Below are 16,720 nucleotides of genomic sequence, written 5' to 3' on the forward strand. Positions count from 1 at the left end.
AAAAACCTTTCTTTCACTCATGGTTAGTCTTGTGCTATAGTTATTTATGATCAGACAACTGTGTTTATTCTTTTTAAATTATAATGACAATAGCAAGTACCCACATGGCCCTGATCAAAAGTTTACATACCCTGGAGGTTTGGCTTGATAACAGGCACACAAGTTGACACAAACGGGTTTGAATGGCTACTAAAGGGAACCATCCTCACCTGTGATCTATTTTCTTGTAATCAGTGTGTGTGTATATAAAAGGTCAGTGAGTTTCTGGGCTCTTGACAGACCCTTCATCTTTCATCCAGTGCTGCACTGACGTTTCAGGCTTCTAAATCATGGGGAAAGCAAAAGAATTGTCAAAGGATCTGCGGGAAAAGGTAATTGAACTGTACAAAACAGGAAAGGGATATAAAAATATCTCCAAGGATCTGAAAATGCCTATCAGCAGTGTTCAAACATTAATTAAGAAGTGGAAACTGAGGGGTTCTGTTGAAACCAAACCACGGTCAGGTAGACCAACAAAAATTTCAGCCACAGCTGCCAGAAAAATTGGTCGGGATGCAAAGAAAAACCCACAAATAACTTCAGCTGAAATACAGGAGTCTCTGAAAAAAACTGGTGTGGCTGTTTCAAGATGCACAATAAGGAGGCACTTGAACTAAAATGGGCTCCATGGTCGAGTCGCCAGAAGAAAGCCGTTACTACGGAAATGCCACAAAGCATCCCGCTTACAATATGCCAAACAGCACAGAGACAAGCCTCAAAACTTCTGGAACAAAGTCATCTGGAGTGATGAGACCAAAATTGAACTTTTTGACAACAACCATAAACGCTACATTTGGAGAGGAGCAAGGCCTATAATGAGAAGTACACAATCCCTACTGTGAAACACAGAGGTGCATCGCTGATGTTTTGGGGATGTGTGAGCTACAGAGGCACAGGAAACTTGGTAAAAAAAAATGATGGCAGGATGAAAGCAGCATGCTATCAGAAAATGCTGGAGGAAAACTTGCACTCATCAGGCCGGAAGCTGCGCATGGGACGTACTTGGACGTTCCAACATGACAACAATCCAAAGCACAAGGCTAAGTCTACCTGTCAGTGGCTACAACAGAATAAAGTAAAGGTTCTGGAGTGGCCATCTCAGTCTCCTGACCTCAATATCATTGAGCCACTCTGGGGAGATCTCAAACGTGTAGTTCATGGAAGGCAGCCCAAGAATTTACAGGAGCTGGAGGCTTTTTGCCAAGAAGGATGTGCAGCTTTACCATCTGACAAAATAAAGACCCTCATCAACAACTATCACAAAAGACTTCAAGCTGTCATTGATGTTAAAGGGGGGAATACACGGTAGTAAGAACTGGGGTATGTAAACTTTTGATCAGGGTCATTTGAGTAGTTTCTGTTGTCAGTATGATTTAAAAATAGTAAATACAGTTGTTTGATAATAAATGGCTTCACCCAACCACTTACCATGCATGAAAGAAAAGTTTTTGTGTTATCATTCATATTCTCTGAAGTTCTGCCAGGGTATGTAAACTTATGAGCACAACTGTAAATAAATGATGTCCAATCAAAAATCTGTATTTTTACAGATAGTAATGTGCTCTTTTACAATACATGACCATAAAATCATTCCCTTACTGTATTGAAACCAGCTATCAACAATTTACAGATATTCCCCATTACTTTGACAGCTGTTTAACATTCTTTGAACATTACAATATTCCACCATTTCTCTTTATATACATAAATATACATTTTTTTTGTGTGTGAAACTCTTGCTGCCAGATGTTCACAGCTTCAGTGTAAAAAATAATATAAAATCCATTTTTTAAAAATCCCTTAGAAGAAATGATGCACCTTTCTGCTCTAAAAATAATAAGTAAGACTGTAGATAATACAATAACATTTTCACTTTGTGTAGCCCATGTACTACCAGTTACATTTACCGCACATCACTGAATATATATACAATATATGTCTGAATATATAAAATGTTCAGATTTTCATTCCATATATTCCGACTTTCATTATATACATTCAGACTTTCAATATATATTTTCAGAATTTTATTCCATACATTCAGATTTTCATTCCATATATTCAGGCAATTTAGAATCATCAATTAACCTCGGCACATTTTTGGAGGCCGGAGTACCCGGAGAAAACCCACGCATGCGCAGGAACATGAGAACATGCAAACTCCATGCAAGGTGAAAGTGCTACCCACTACTCCACTGTGCAGCCCCTATACTGTATATGTATATAATTAATGTATTTATAATGTATAATACATTAAATATATACATTAAATACAATTTCTGTTTTTTGTATAGCAAAAAGCTTTACTTTAAAAAAATACACACAGGAACAAATCATTTAAGTTTAGTTTTACAGAGACAAACTGCAGAAGGCAGATCAGTGTGTCTTTCCTTCAGTTTCAATTTCAGCCTTTCGGCTGTATAATGATTGAGGGTTATTTCTTACTTTTCAGCTGTAAAATCTTGACTCTACCCACTAGATGGCAGTATTTTCCTACTAAGAGTGAAACTTTTTACTCCACTGATCAGAGCCGGGACTACACAGTGGTTAGCACCTTTGCCTTGCAGCAAGAACATCCCGGGTTGGGCCTGGGATCTTTCTGCATGGAGTTTGCATGTTCTCCCTGTGCATGCGTGGGTTTTCTCCGGGCACTCTGGCTTCCTCCCACAGTCCAAGAATATGAAAAATATTAATTGCCCGTAGGTGTGAGTGTGATTGTTTGTCTGTATATGTAGCCCTGCGACAGACTGGCGACCTGTCCAGGGTGTCCCCTGCCTTTGCCCGAGTCAGCTGGGATAAGCTCTAGCCCTCCCGCGACCCTAGTGAGGATAAAGCGGTGTATAGAGAACGGATGGATGATCAGAGCCAAGTCCCTGCAGCTGCCACCCACCAAGCACCACGTTCTTCACTTTATTATATACATATCACCAACACCACAGTTCAGTGTCCCCCTAAAATGAACGTCAGAGTGAAACAAAATACTGAATTACTACCATAACGTCAAGGCAAAACAAGTTCCACTGGCAAAGGAAATAATGAATTATGATGAAGATGAATAAATTTATGCGTGTGTGCTCAGCGTCTGAGCCAGCTCAGCTTGTTTGCGGCGTCATTACTACAGGATGACACATCACTCTGAGAGAATGTCCCGGGTGTGTGTGGACACCGCAGCTCCATCTGTTAAGGCTTTGAGACATGGTTTAGCTGGTTAAGCTGTTGATTTGTACACTGATCATCAGAAATGATTCAAACCACACGGACGTCATTGATTTCCCTTCAAAAGATGTTTCCCAATCTGATGGTCTACCTCGAGTGACAGTCACATGTCAGCAGGCTGACACAGTGAATGCTGCGGCTGTTCAGGGAAACTTCAGGCATGCAAATGGTGGAAAAATAAATGAGGGCCATGGATGTGCACTTGCACATTTGACGGAAGTGGTTCTGCTCAGATTTCTGTGACAGGATCATCTCATATCGAGTGCACTCATAGTTTATGTCACCCGTCATCAGAAGAACCCACAGCTGCTCTGGGCCTTTAAAAAGTCCCCTCAGAAGCTCTACAATTGACCTCAGCAGAGAAGATCCCAGTTTACTTAAGCACTTTATTGAAATACAGTATGCTTGCCTACTTGAAAAACTCAGTTTTTTGCTGCTTTATTGTCTTATTACGCAACACTTAAGACAGAAATGTTGCATTAAATTTTCTGACAACTTGTAGTCAGTCTATAGAATAAGATTTTTACAAACTTTTGACTAGTTTCTGGAATTCAACACATTGCTACTGATTAAAACACCCAGCAATACATAAAGCTGCTCAAAACAGTTACTCCTCAACCAACGATAATACGTAGCTCACACTATAAGGATTTGGTAATAAGGATACGGTTTAATATATACTGTACAGCGCAGTTAGTTGGAGAGCATTTTTTGATACTTTACAGCACATTTTGCTGATCATACTTTATTTTACTTTATTACGGCTTTAAATGCAAGACTTTTATATTCCATCAAGTACTTTTATAGTGTGTTACTGCTACTTCTTCTTAACTACAGGATCAGTACAGTGTACTCATTCTATTACATAGACATAGAACTGTTCAGTATATCAGAATCTGAAGCCTGTTTCGGGTGGTAACAGCAGGGACACAGTCGCTGTTGGCACAAAGATGTTCTCATCATTGTGAATGTGTTGCAACCTCTTGAAATGTCCTGGTTGCAAAATGTTGCCTTCAAATTTTGATGATTTCCATACTTTTGTTAAAAGAAAATTTGAATGTCAATCAAATCACAGCACGCTGTACTGTGGGTGACGGAAATCACCACACTTGGGTTTTCTCAAGGTTATTCTATCTATCTATCTATCTATCTATCTATCTATCTATCTATCTATCTATCTATCTATCTATCTATCTATCTATCTATCTATCTATCTATCTATCTATCTATCTATCTATCTATCTGTCTACACACACACAGTTTGGAAACAATGATTGTTCTGTTAAGATACACAGTGTCGGGGGGTCATTGTGTTACAAGTTAACTCGTAGCTGCAGAGAACCACAGCCGCCCGGAGCACTGTTAACTGAAAAGAACAAAAAATAAAGAGAGAGAAAACACAAGTGTCCTCCAGGAGTCCTGCCACTCCTCTGTCCAACCTTTCTCCAGGGCTGAGACGTTTACAAAGTCAAACAAACACGCCACTGTAAGCAACTTTTCCAGCCCAGTGGGCCTGGACACAGAGGACTTGTCCATAGAGAAACGAGGGCTGTGGGCGGGTTGTGGGGGTGTTGGAGGCACAGATGGTTACACCTTGAATACGTCAGACTAAACCCACGGTGCGTGATGGGTCAGAGGTCACTGGAGTCGACAGGCTCCACAGACCGGATTGGAGGATGAGGCGATATACTAGATTTTAGTGATGATTTATTAAGTAATCTTCTGATATTTGTTTAAAGAATGCTAAAATAACATCGTCAAACTTGGAATAATAATGAGAAATACCAGAACTATTTTGTTAACTACCATAACTATTAAGATAAGAAATTTGACTCTTGAATTAAATAGACGTTACTGAACAATCTGAGACATTTAAACAAAACATTTCTGTTGTTTATCTCTGAGTGGCAGCCAAAAAGCCTCTTTTATGCCTCCACTAGTCATCTCCTGTCAGCTTTCATTGTGATTTCAAGGAACAGAAGTTAAAGGCAACACATATACACAGTTAAAACCCTAACAGACTGTCTGTATTTTGTAATGAGCTGACATTGTGCGGTTATGAAACACTTTCCGTGACAAAACAATGGGGACGTCTTGTTGTCGAGGTAACGGCCTTGTCTGAAAAATAAACGTATATTTCATTTTGCAATCGTAACATTTTAAAAGCATAAAACATCGGAGGACCTTCAGCAGTGAGGTGGAGTTTTATGATGCAAATCTCTCAGACGAAAAAGGCCAGGTTTTGAAATGCAGGCCTTGGCCGCGTTAATTGAATTATCTCTTCTGAACTGCAGGCATGAAGCCACATAAAGGGAGGCATCAGTGAGAAATAATAAAAGGCAGTGACCATGGCCAACCTTCCCTTCAGTTACAAAATAATAAAATTAATACACTAAAGGAGAACTGTTGACTCTAGAAAGTGCAAATTGGCCAAGTCTTTAGCTGCTCGGCGTCTCGTCCACCAACAGCCCATGGAAAGTGAGAGGAAGTAGAGAATGCATGTAGCAACACTGCTAATTCACCAATTACTATCACTAATTGCTGCCTCCTGAGGAGAGGTTAAGGAGACGAGTCAGTGGCTCCCTGGGTGCTGCTGACTGGCTCTCTGCCAAAATGTCATCCATCCTGGAGTCTAATCAAGTTATCATATCAACAAATCTCCCATCAGGGGCCCCGCGGCTGACAGTCCCAGAAAGACACCCAGAGGGGGACGACAAATTTCTAGCAGCAGGGCAGTAGGGGAAGGAGCTGGTCTGCAGCTCCTGGTCAAGCTCCCCTCTGGGACGACACTCAGACTGGACACTACAACTCAGGCTCCTGGACATTCCCTGGAGCTCAGCATGAAAATTAAGGGATCCAGAATGCACATTATTGAACGTTGCACACAATAGTGTAGGGGAGAAACAATGTGGCATCTTGCAGAGTTTGGAGGGGAGAGCAGTGACTGCGGGCCCCCTGTGGTGGTGTCGGGGGACAGGGGTCAGGTTTTAAGAGGCACGCTGGCCTCGCCTGGGGAGAGGGTTAATGTACTCTTAATCTGGGGTCAGAGATGCCCCTTCGCACTCATACATCATGGCTGACAGCACCCATCAGTGACGACTGCCATCACCAATCCTCTCTGTCATAAACACTGAACATTGGTGCTGTACAGTTGAATAACTGTTTCTGTCCAGAAAAGAGCAGTCATTATTACAGTTTCTCTGAGTCACTCAAGTGTGTTTAACAATTGTAAAAAGTCATTTGAGAAAAGTTGAACTGCAAAGGCCTTCATCAGCTTCAGTACTAATTAAGATTTATTATATATTCATACAAGTTGCTGGAAACATTTGATATAATTATTCAATTAGTTAGAAGATGCTATTCTGCTGTATTTTCAATACCAGCAGTTTTTACAACCACAGATAAATAGGTATATTCATAAGTAAATTAATAGAATAGAATAGAATAGAATAGAATAGAATAGAATAGAATAGAATAGAATAGAATAGAATCACTTTATTCATCCCCGAAGGGAAATTCAATTAGTGTATGAATTCAAAAAAACATTCTCCACAAATACACAGGAAATGAACAAGTGTTGCTTTAAACTGTGCTCTTAAAGGAAGGGGTTGAACTGTAGACTGAGGATTTTAGTTTGACACAGTGCTGTTGTGATCCAACAGAAAAGGTGTGGCAGGTGTAACAAAGACATAAAAACTGTGCTCAGTTTAAGGTAATTACTCTAAATCATGGACTTCACGGGTTTAAAAGGATTTTCTATTATTAAATTGATCATTTTGTGAAATCACATAATGTCATTACCTTCTGGTAAATGTAACAATGCCAGGCACTGGTCCACAGCTTAGAAGTCGAAAACCACAGTGGTAGGAAAACCTAATATGAACTGTCCACAGTTACTCAAATTTGATCTGTCTGTTTTTTATTTGTTTCACAAAAATGTATCTAGTTCTAATATTCTAATCAACAAAGCTCTCTTAAGCAAAAGAAATCAGTAAAGTGAAAAAAAATCAAGGCTGCATTAAAATAGTATTACACCAGCCAATGAATGTCAAAAACAAGATAAAGATTATATTTTAGGAACTCAAATGTCATAATCCACAATCATTGTGGTTAATAGGCAGAGCTGCTGTTTAGGTTTGAAGCATTGATGGAGCGTAGAAGCATGAGAACAAGCATTCCCTGGATGCACAGGGGTGTCAAAATAAGGTGATAGGGGTGATATCTAGCTCAGCAGAGATCCAAATGTTTGTATGCAAAAGCATACTTACTTGCACATCCACATCCACATCCACATCCACATCCACACACACACACACACACCACCTTATGACTCACACCCTCATCAACAAAGTTGATAGCTGAGATGTCATCAAAAGGCTTTTGTTTTGATTCTGCGATAAGATTTTCATCGCACTGAAGTGCTGAGATGTGGCCTTGTAAACTGCATAGAGAAACCTCTGACCAGCTTCACTCGTTATTCCCTCTCATGGGCCCATTAATCAAATTACCTATTCATCGAAAAGTGGAGAGTGCACTGAATTAGTCTCTCCGCTCTGCTACCTCTCAATCTTAAGAGTCTCCTTAGTACCGTGTTGACTGGTTTCCATTGTATGTGTCTGTGTCTCTCCAGGCCTGTGAGAGTTGGGAGGGGGTAACAGGGCAGGGCAGGTATGGAGCAGCCCACAGGGGGCTAACCTTTGACCCTGCTCTGGAGAGGGACTCGGGTCTATCCAGCCACACAATACTTCCAGCATACAGCCCTGACTGGCTGCCTGCTGCTACCCACAATGAAGCCCTTTGCCGGGGTCTCTCTAGGCAGAAAGGCCCCCTGGAGCGCTGACTGCCATCCGGAGGTCTTTCACCGCTTTCCCCCCTCTCTACCTCCGGCCTTCGCCTAGAAAAAGAGGAAAAACTCAATAACAGAGAAGATACAGGGGAAACAATGGTCTTTAGAGGGCATCTTAACCCGCAACAAACAGTGTCAACATCTGTGGGGAGTGGATAGATAGATAGACACTGTGTCCGCCACGGACAGAAAGGGCCTTTTCCTTGTGGGCAGTCACACTGAAAAGGCTACAGTGTTGTTTTGTTGTGTATGAGAGGGATTTGGTCCCCGTCTCTTTTCAGCTGCAGTTGAACCGCACTGTGGTGCCGGCGAAGCGATTTTGTCTCGCTGGAGAGCCGGGGCAAAAGATGAAGCAAAGCCTCGAGAGCAGGGCCTTTCTTCCCATGGCCCGCGCTTTTGGAGGGGTGAAAAAGATTATTGTCGTACACGTCGAGTAAAAAATGCATCAAAGTCGGCGGGGAGTGTGGCCCGGATTGAGAAAGCGAAGGGTTGATGTTAAAAGGAGGGGATGAACACGGACACATATCGCGTGTAGTGTGTGTGTGTGTGTGTGTGTGTGTGTGTGTGTGTGTGTGTGTGTGTGAAGAGGCCACACATAAGCCCAGACGCGTGGGAGTGTATTGGATTCTCATGGGCTGTCTGGGAGAGACACTGTCCCTCTCTCTCTCGTTTTCTATCTCATTCTCTCTCAAGCGTGTGGTCTTCTCTCATGTGAACACACTGCCAGTATAAAGGATCTCTTCATCTCTCATTTTTGGGCTCTTTTTTGAATCCTGATGTGAAAAGGGTTCATTTACTGAGGCTCCACAGTCTAACTCCTACTCATCCCAATTTATCAGTTACTGCCAATTGGACCTAACTGGGAACTTGTGGGAATCCAGGTGCTTATCATTAATGCCGCTTCTTTGTGGTTTGTGAGGATACGCGGGAGGAACTATGTGTCATGTTCCTGCATGTCTGCAAAGTGTTCGCCAAGCCATGCTTCCCCTCTATACACTGCATCCTGACACACACGCCCACACATGCAGTGACATATAGGTACATATGCCTGTGGCGAAGTTTCTGTAGTCGGTTGTCTTTTCTTCCAAAATTCATGGTAGCACATAAACCTAAATATCTTGGAGTACCCTGCCACTGCATACTGATTCACCAGCTTCACATTTCAGTTCCTTCACTGACATATGTTCTCGGTCAGCTTGTAATAATATTGTGATATCATCAATGGCTTTCAACTCCTCCAGGATAAGCGTATAGTTTCACATTTGAGTGCAAAAATACACATAGCATTTGAAAACCATCAAAGAAAGCGGGCTAATGACAAACAAAGACAGACTGTGGCTAACTGTATCATCTGAGAAGTAAATCCTCCAGAAAACCCACATCCTGAAAAATGTCTGCCTCAACAAATGTGCAACCCTGGTCGGACTTCCTGGAAGAAGTTTTAGAAGTGACACAAATACGCATTCATCCTGAGATCAAAGTGCAACTTCTGACAGCATCTGAGTAGGCACAGAGAGTTTGTGTTTCACATGTACTCGCAGCATCACTGCTGTTTAATCATTGATTAAATCTCTGAAATTCACAAGAGAACACATCAGATATCCCCAAATGTGAGACTATAACTTACGCCCGTCCACTCTCAAACATTTCACACTTCTAATGTTTCACATATTTTCATTTTGTAGCATAAAGGCCACAATTCTTCCTTAGCTCTGCCACTTTCTGTCCCCTTCACAAAGAGAAATGCATGATTTGACAACAAGCCATGACATAACTCTATCAGATCGTAAAAATACTTGCAGTCAAGACTAAAAATTACGCTTCATTTCTCTATGATGTACGACTTCTCAACTTTAAATCGGATAAGCACCAAAATATAACATGTTCTTCCTTTGCCTGTGGTCTGCCTCTCTACCAAGCCTCATGCAAATTGGCCGGAGAACATCAATCATACGGGATGGAAAAAGGAAGTGTGTGTGTTTGAGTGTGAATATTGCCTAACACACACACCAGACACACAATGACACAACACAGTTAAAGGCATGACTTTCCCATTTCCTGTTGCACGGCCAATAAGAGGACGGACACTCCAAAACAGTGAACGGCCTCTCAAAGAAAACATTTTCTTTGAGGTCTGTTGTCCTCCTGGGACACTGCAGGAGGCGGGAGGGTGAACACCAGCGGCCGACGTTTTTAGCTCCTCAGTGAACCGCTTGGTAATGTTCATTAGGACACCTGGGGAGAGAATGGGGGACACGAATGGAAGGTGCACTTTTGTTCTGTAACCCGGTGCCAGGAGAGGTCCGGTAACATTAGATATGGCTGACCTGAGGTGAATGTTGGCTTCAGTGAGGGAAAGAGTGCAGAGAAAAGGAGAGACTGTGTCCTTCAAACTGATAATCTCTTGTATTGCTTCCCCCTTGGTGCTCCTTATTTCCAGCACGCCACCCTCTTTCCTACCCCTCATTGTTTAAGCTACTTATGGCCAAATTACAATTATTGCATGCGGAGGTCTCCCCCGAGTGTTCCTACAATCATAGGGTCCAGCTGGAAGAAGTTTGGCCCTAATACACATCTAATCAGCGCTTCATTGAGCTGCATCAACCGCGTTTCGTTAAAGTGATTCAGTGGGATTTCTTCATTGTTGAGTTCAGAGAATTAAAAGATTACCAAAAGGGGAAATGCATAAATCCCATTTTAATGCATGACACAACAACAGTCTCCTTCCACCTTAATTATTCAGAGAATTTAGGGCGTGGACTTCCATGTACCACAGCGTTCAACAACACTGTAAAAACATGGCCCATGCCTATGCTAATGCAACACACTCGGGTTTGGAAAAAGGGAGGAAAAAAGACGGCGCAGTAAAAGGTCACTTACACAAGAACACAAATTTGGTGCTCGTGATGACTGTAAACGCAGGACTGTAAAACTCTGTCTAGCGCTGGGAAGAGAAACTATAAACACGGCAGTTGTTTCTGGAGGTATTTTATATGCCACAACAAATGGCAATTTGAATGCCTAAGCATGACAACCAGCCCCAATCACTGCCTCCTTTCCTAACTTCCTCCCCTTCCAGGCAAGCAGCGAGCAGTTTAAAGTGTGTTCACACAGGCTGAAAATACACACTGAGTCAGACTCAGTTCTAAACCGCAAAGAGCCCTCCTGTTAGGACAAACCTTAATGAGGCAGGAGGTGTGTGTGTGTGTGTGTGTGTGTGTGTGTGTGTGTGTGTGTGTGTGTGTGTGTGTGTGTTTGTGTGTGTGTGTGTGTGTGTGCGCGCGCGCGTGCGCGCGCGCTCAGGCAGAGGCTAACACCTGGACCAGCTGCTAGCTATAAAGCACAAGCGCTGTCAGGGACTACTAAAGCACCTTGCGGGCAGCCATCTTTCTTCCTTCCCTCAATCTCCAGCGAAGCTTCCAAAATCACTTAACAGCATCCTCCATTAATAGGCCTCCAACAGGCTTTAGGTGGGGGAGCACATTTCAACGTACACACGCATGAGAGCAGCAGAGTCCTCTCACACTTGCATATTAAACCTCATCAAACATACACTCACACCCTCAGGTGAGTCAAACACTGCAAAGGCACAATTCCTTTTTCCCATACTTAGTTTCTCATAGCAGACACAGGCAGCAAGATTTTATGAGTGTGTGCTGGATACAGTGTGAGGAAGTGTAGAGCAGGCTTATCTGGTTCAGCATCAGTACTGGGATGATTTGCTCACAGTGAGCGTTGTGCGGGTGCAGAGAGAGTGTCTTTGTCCTCCTGGCAGAGGGCAGGCTGGGATCCTGCCTCAACAGCCACCGGCTTACAAACTCAAAGTCATTTAATTACCAAGTAAATGTAAAGGAATCTACCTTGATTGTGTTTGTGCAGACATAAACAGACGATGAATGGAGCACTGCAGTGCTCTTCTTTTTAGGACTTGCATCATCATTCATTAAGCCATATGAACACAGAGGAGATGCACCACAGTCAGAGACTGACTCAACAAAGACAAATGTGAAACACTGACTACTTTGTGTTTTATTAGTTTGCTCTTCCTGGAAAATGTGAGAGGCAAACTATCTCTACAATGGCACCAAAGTACCCCAGACACTGTTATGAGGTTGTGTCTGTACTGGTCATGATGGAAAGAGTGCATCTATTTTTAATGACAAAAATACAAAGAAGTTATTTAACACATGCAATAGGTACATCATAACCCAGTATATTCTAAAATAAACCTTATAGCACCAGGAGAACCTCACAAACAGTGAAAGAATCCTTATATAAGTTTACATTCTGTAGTATCTGCATACAGACATGAGCCAAGCATATTAAATTTACGACACAGAACAATTAGAGGGCCAGAAACTTTAACAGAACACCAGAAATAACTTCACAAATAAAGTCTAAACACAGTTCTGCTGGTGTCTGACACTTGACCTCATGTGAAATGTGGTAAACCCCTGCACCTGGCTCTCCATTAGGGAAAAACAAACAGTGAGAATTATTTGCAAATGTTATTTGACTCTGATCTGCTCAGCAGCTCAGCTGGGTGTACGCCATCCACAAGTACATGTCAGCATGAGGAAGATTTACTGCCGCTGAGCCGGGGGCCCGCTTAGCCCGGGAGTGAGATGCTGATTGACTGAGTATGTGTTGGGATTGAGAGCGTGTATGTGTGTGCTTGTGGAAGAATGCATGTATGTGTGCATTGGTGGATTTGTGACAGTGAACATATGTATGAGGGAGTGTGTGTGTGAGAGAGCCTGTGGGTTTGTAGGTGGTGTGATGTCTGTATGTGCACTTGGACTACTCGCTTTCGCGCCGAGAGTGTGCATTCCAGTCTGTATATATGTGTGTGAGAGGGTGTGAGATTGTATGTATTTGTGTTGTCTTGGAAGGCAGGCAGCGGGGGTTACTGCAGCGCTTTGGGCTGGAGCAGAGTTAACAGCTCATTAACACCAATTCATTACGGGCCACTTCTACTTCCCTCGTGGTGCTGTGCAGCAAGACACAGCCAGCCGCTCTCTTTCACACACAATGTAAATCACTGAGACCTAACTCACCAGCACAGAGGGGGAGCCGAGCCAGCCGTGTAGTCTCCTGGTGAGAAATAATACCTGTGTGTTTGTCTTTTTGAAGTGCGAGTTCATGCGCGTGCAACAGCAGACAAAGGTTTGTTAACTAAGACTGCATGAGACTAGAAATGGTTTGCATTTAGCAAGGTGAAGAAAAGCCTAAGGATATCTGAACTTTGAGCCCTACTGTCAGTGAATCTGTAGGTTTTGTTACGCTGTGGGTGTCGTTTTGTTGGCATGGTTTGTGAATGATTGTGAATCATTTTCTATGGACTTCACAGTGAGATGATCTCAACAAAAATTAACACCTATGGGAGAATTTGGAGTGAAATGTTGGACAGCGCTCTTCACCATCATCATCAAAACACCAAATGAAGGAATATGTTTTGGAAGAATGATGTTCCATCCCTCATGTAGAGCTCCAGAGACATTTAGAATCAATGCCAAGGAGCGTTGAGCCTGTTCTGGCAGCATGGTGCAGCCAAAAATCTTACTAAGACTTCTTATGTTGGTTTTTCCTTAAATTTGTCATCTGTCTGTTCATGTTTTGTGTTCTTGCATGTTATTTCAGAATGCTGTAAGATGGTCTATCAACCATATTGGAAGTCATCAGGTTTTGAGGATGAAAAAATCCAAACTTCATAAATCTGAGTCAGGCTAGGTGTTCAGACTAACAGCAGGTTTGAGGAAAAGTGCAGTCTCAGTTGACTGGAGCCAGTACTTGGTGGGTTCCAGCAACACAAAAGCTCAGTTTGGCAAAAAAGCTGAGCCCAATTCATGTTGATTAATCAAATGCATGGCGTCGTACATTCCTCATGGATTACTTTATAATGTGAGCGCTGTATTGTGTTTACGTTATGACCACCATGTTGAAGATAAAGTAGCCGCAGTCGTGACAACTCTCCAGAGTTGTAAAATCCTGTCTGTATTACAAACCACAGTGCAGTTTTCTGGCATCTGATGAGTCGTTCAATGCATTAATCTGTTACTAAAACTCAACTTCCTGGATCAGATGCTGAATACATTTTAAACAGTGAGCTTTATTCTACTCTGAAAGCAAGTTTACTGCCATGTATATTTGAAGCATGAATCTTGTCTAATCACAATTTTGGCCAAATAAAAATAAAAAGAAAAGGACATTGTTAATTTATCCCCCCGTTTTTGACTATAAAATAGATTATTTCAGAATTCACAATTTTTGGAATGTATGCTCTGCTACTGTCTGCTTCTTAGATGATTAAAAAATGTAAAATACATTTAATTTGCATATAAGCAAAACGAGTTGATAAAAGTCTTCTTCAGACTACTGACCACAGCATGTACTTCTATGCTTACTCTATATGTTGCATACAACATATTTAGGCAATCATTGCCCTCAGTTAGTTTTTTATGATATAATATGCTCCATATTGGCAGCATTATTAAAGACTAAGTCCACAGAAGTATGCTTCCTGATAAAACATAAGCGTCAATAGAATGAGTGGTTTTTAAATGTAATTTCTGGGAGATGTGGCTGCTCTATGAAGAAAGGATAAAGCAAAATCTGCAATTTGGAATATAAAAACAGAATCTATACATTCAATCACATGTTGAAATTGTAAATAAGATATAAAAAAAAAGCAGAATAGTCACCACATACAACAAGCTCATGCTTGTCACTGTCTAAAAAAGTGATTGAAATTTACTATATGAACACTGGAAAAAGAAGACAACACTGAAAATGCTCTACCTAACAAGTATGACGCATTTTTGAAAAGATAAAGAATGGTCCTGAAATGCAGCTGCTGGAGGTGTGGAGTATTGAAGTAGTATCTTTATGTATTTGTATGTCAGCAGTCTGGCCCTTGATATTTTCACCCTCTCAGCACCTTCATTTGTTACACAGGATGGCTCCATATGGAAAAAGAGGAAAGAGCGGAGATCAAAGAGGTAAAGAAAAGGATCAGGTGCAAAGACATGCAAAGTAAAAATCATGAGCAGCCTACCAGACCATGACCCCTGACATCACGGACCTTTGACATGGTAAATAAAGAGCCAATAATCTTAGCACAATTCTTCAGTCTAAGTTTAATTTTAATTTAATTTTTTAAACATGGTTGGTCACACTCTAAGCCGTGAGGGTGCATGTCAGGAGAGGTCTGTCAAAGGTCTGGCCTCAGTGCACTCAGGGAGAGAATACCATTTGCAGAATAACCACACGTGTACACGTCTTACCCACAGTGCGCATGGGGCTTTGTATTACTGTCATCAGTTCTAAATTTTAGGACATCTCTCGGTTACCACAATGGCAGCCGATGGCACTGTCGAGGACTCCGGCTATCATCTGCTCCTACTTCAAAAGCTGCCCATTGTGGCTAGAGTGAAGAAGAAAGACACACAATCCTCTTATTCTCGCACAAATAAATAGCAGCATATGGCCTTGCCGCTCACAATCCTCTCCTAGCTGCTTTATATTGGGCTTTGGGCACAATTTCAGTGCAAAACGTATTTAGACTTTAGCAGAGGGGTTGATGAGGTGAGGGATCGTTACCTCCTCAGGATTTTTCTTTTGAAGCCTCCATTTCTCTGACCTCTAAAAATGGGAGAGAAGAAAAGCCATAAAACCTATTTTCCATTACGTCTCTTTAAAGTGGTGCCCGCAAGTGAAGGGATGGAGGGACAGCTAGAGAAAAGAAAATTGGCTTCTAGATACCGTTTACATCACTCACATGTCAATGCAAATAAGGTGATCTGGCTGCTCAGCACTTCGTTTGCCCCCAAACACAGAACAACGACAAGGTTCTTTGTGTCTTAGATGGCCCGATGAATGCGTTTTTGCCCATATATCTCTTCTCCCTCTTAATTACAATAAGTTGGTGCCATAATAGGATTGTCAACAACCAAGGAGTGACAGCTTAAAAGAAATGCTTTCCAGTTGAAATGTGCCTTTGAGGGCCGATTTTCCAGAGCTTTCTTGCTTCACTTTAAAGCTCCATCCAGTTCAGCAGTCCTTTCAGTGTAGCTGGGATACAAATCCATGCCACTGCAGCTATCACAGGCCCAGAATGAGCATAAAAAAGCTGCATTACATCTTGCTTCGTTTTTAAAGGTTCCCTTTGGCTTCTCATATGCAGAAGCCCTCTATAGCGCAAAGCGTCCCACTTTGGTCTGCCAAGTGTCTGTGTTACTGGGATTCGTCATAGGGAAGTCAAAGAATTGCGACACAGACAATGCTATAGCAGCCATCATTTCATTGTAGTGCAGGCTCTCTGTCTTATTCCAGAAATGCCATCAATGTCATGCTGCTGCTGCTGCCGGCCAGCTACCAATCAGCCGTCTGCAGGGGTGATTTTCTTTCAGCCGACCATTGTGGTTTTTTTTTTTTTTTTTTTTTACTATTACTTCATCTTCATCAGCAGTTTCCAGGAGAGCTGTTTTTTAAGCCAGTGTGTCTTGGAGGCAGTGGCAGCAGATGCAAGTGATAACAATCCCCAGCCAAGGGCTACCGCTGTGCCTTGAATCCCTTTGTGGGTGATTTCAAGGCGCACTCATGCCACCCCGCACCATCCGC

The sequence above is a fragment of the Acanthochromis polyacanthus genome, chromosome 4, assembly GCF_021347895.1.
Source record: "Acanthochromis polyacanthus isolate Apoly-LR-REF ecotype Palm Island chromosome 4, KAUST_Apoly_ChrSc, whole genome shotgun sequence".
Taxonomy (NCBI): Eukaryota; Metazoa; Chordata; class Actinopteri; family Pomacentridae; genus Acanthochromis; species Acanthochromis polyacanthus.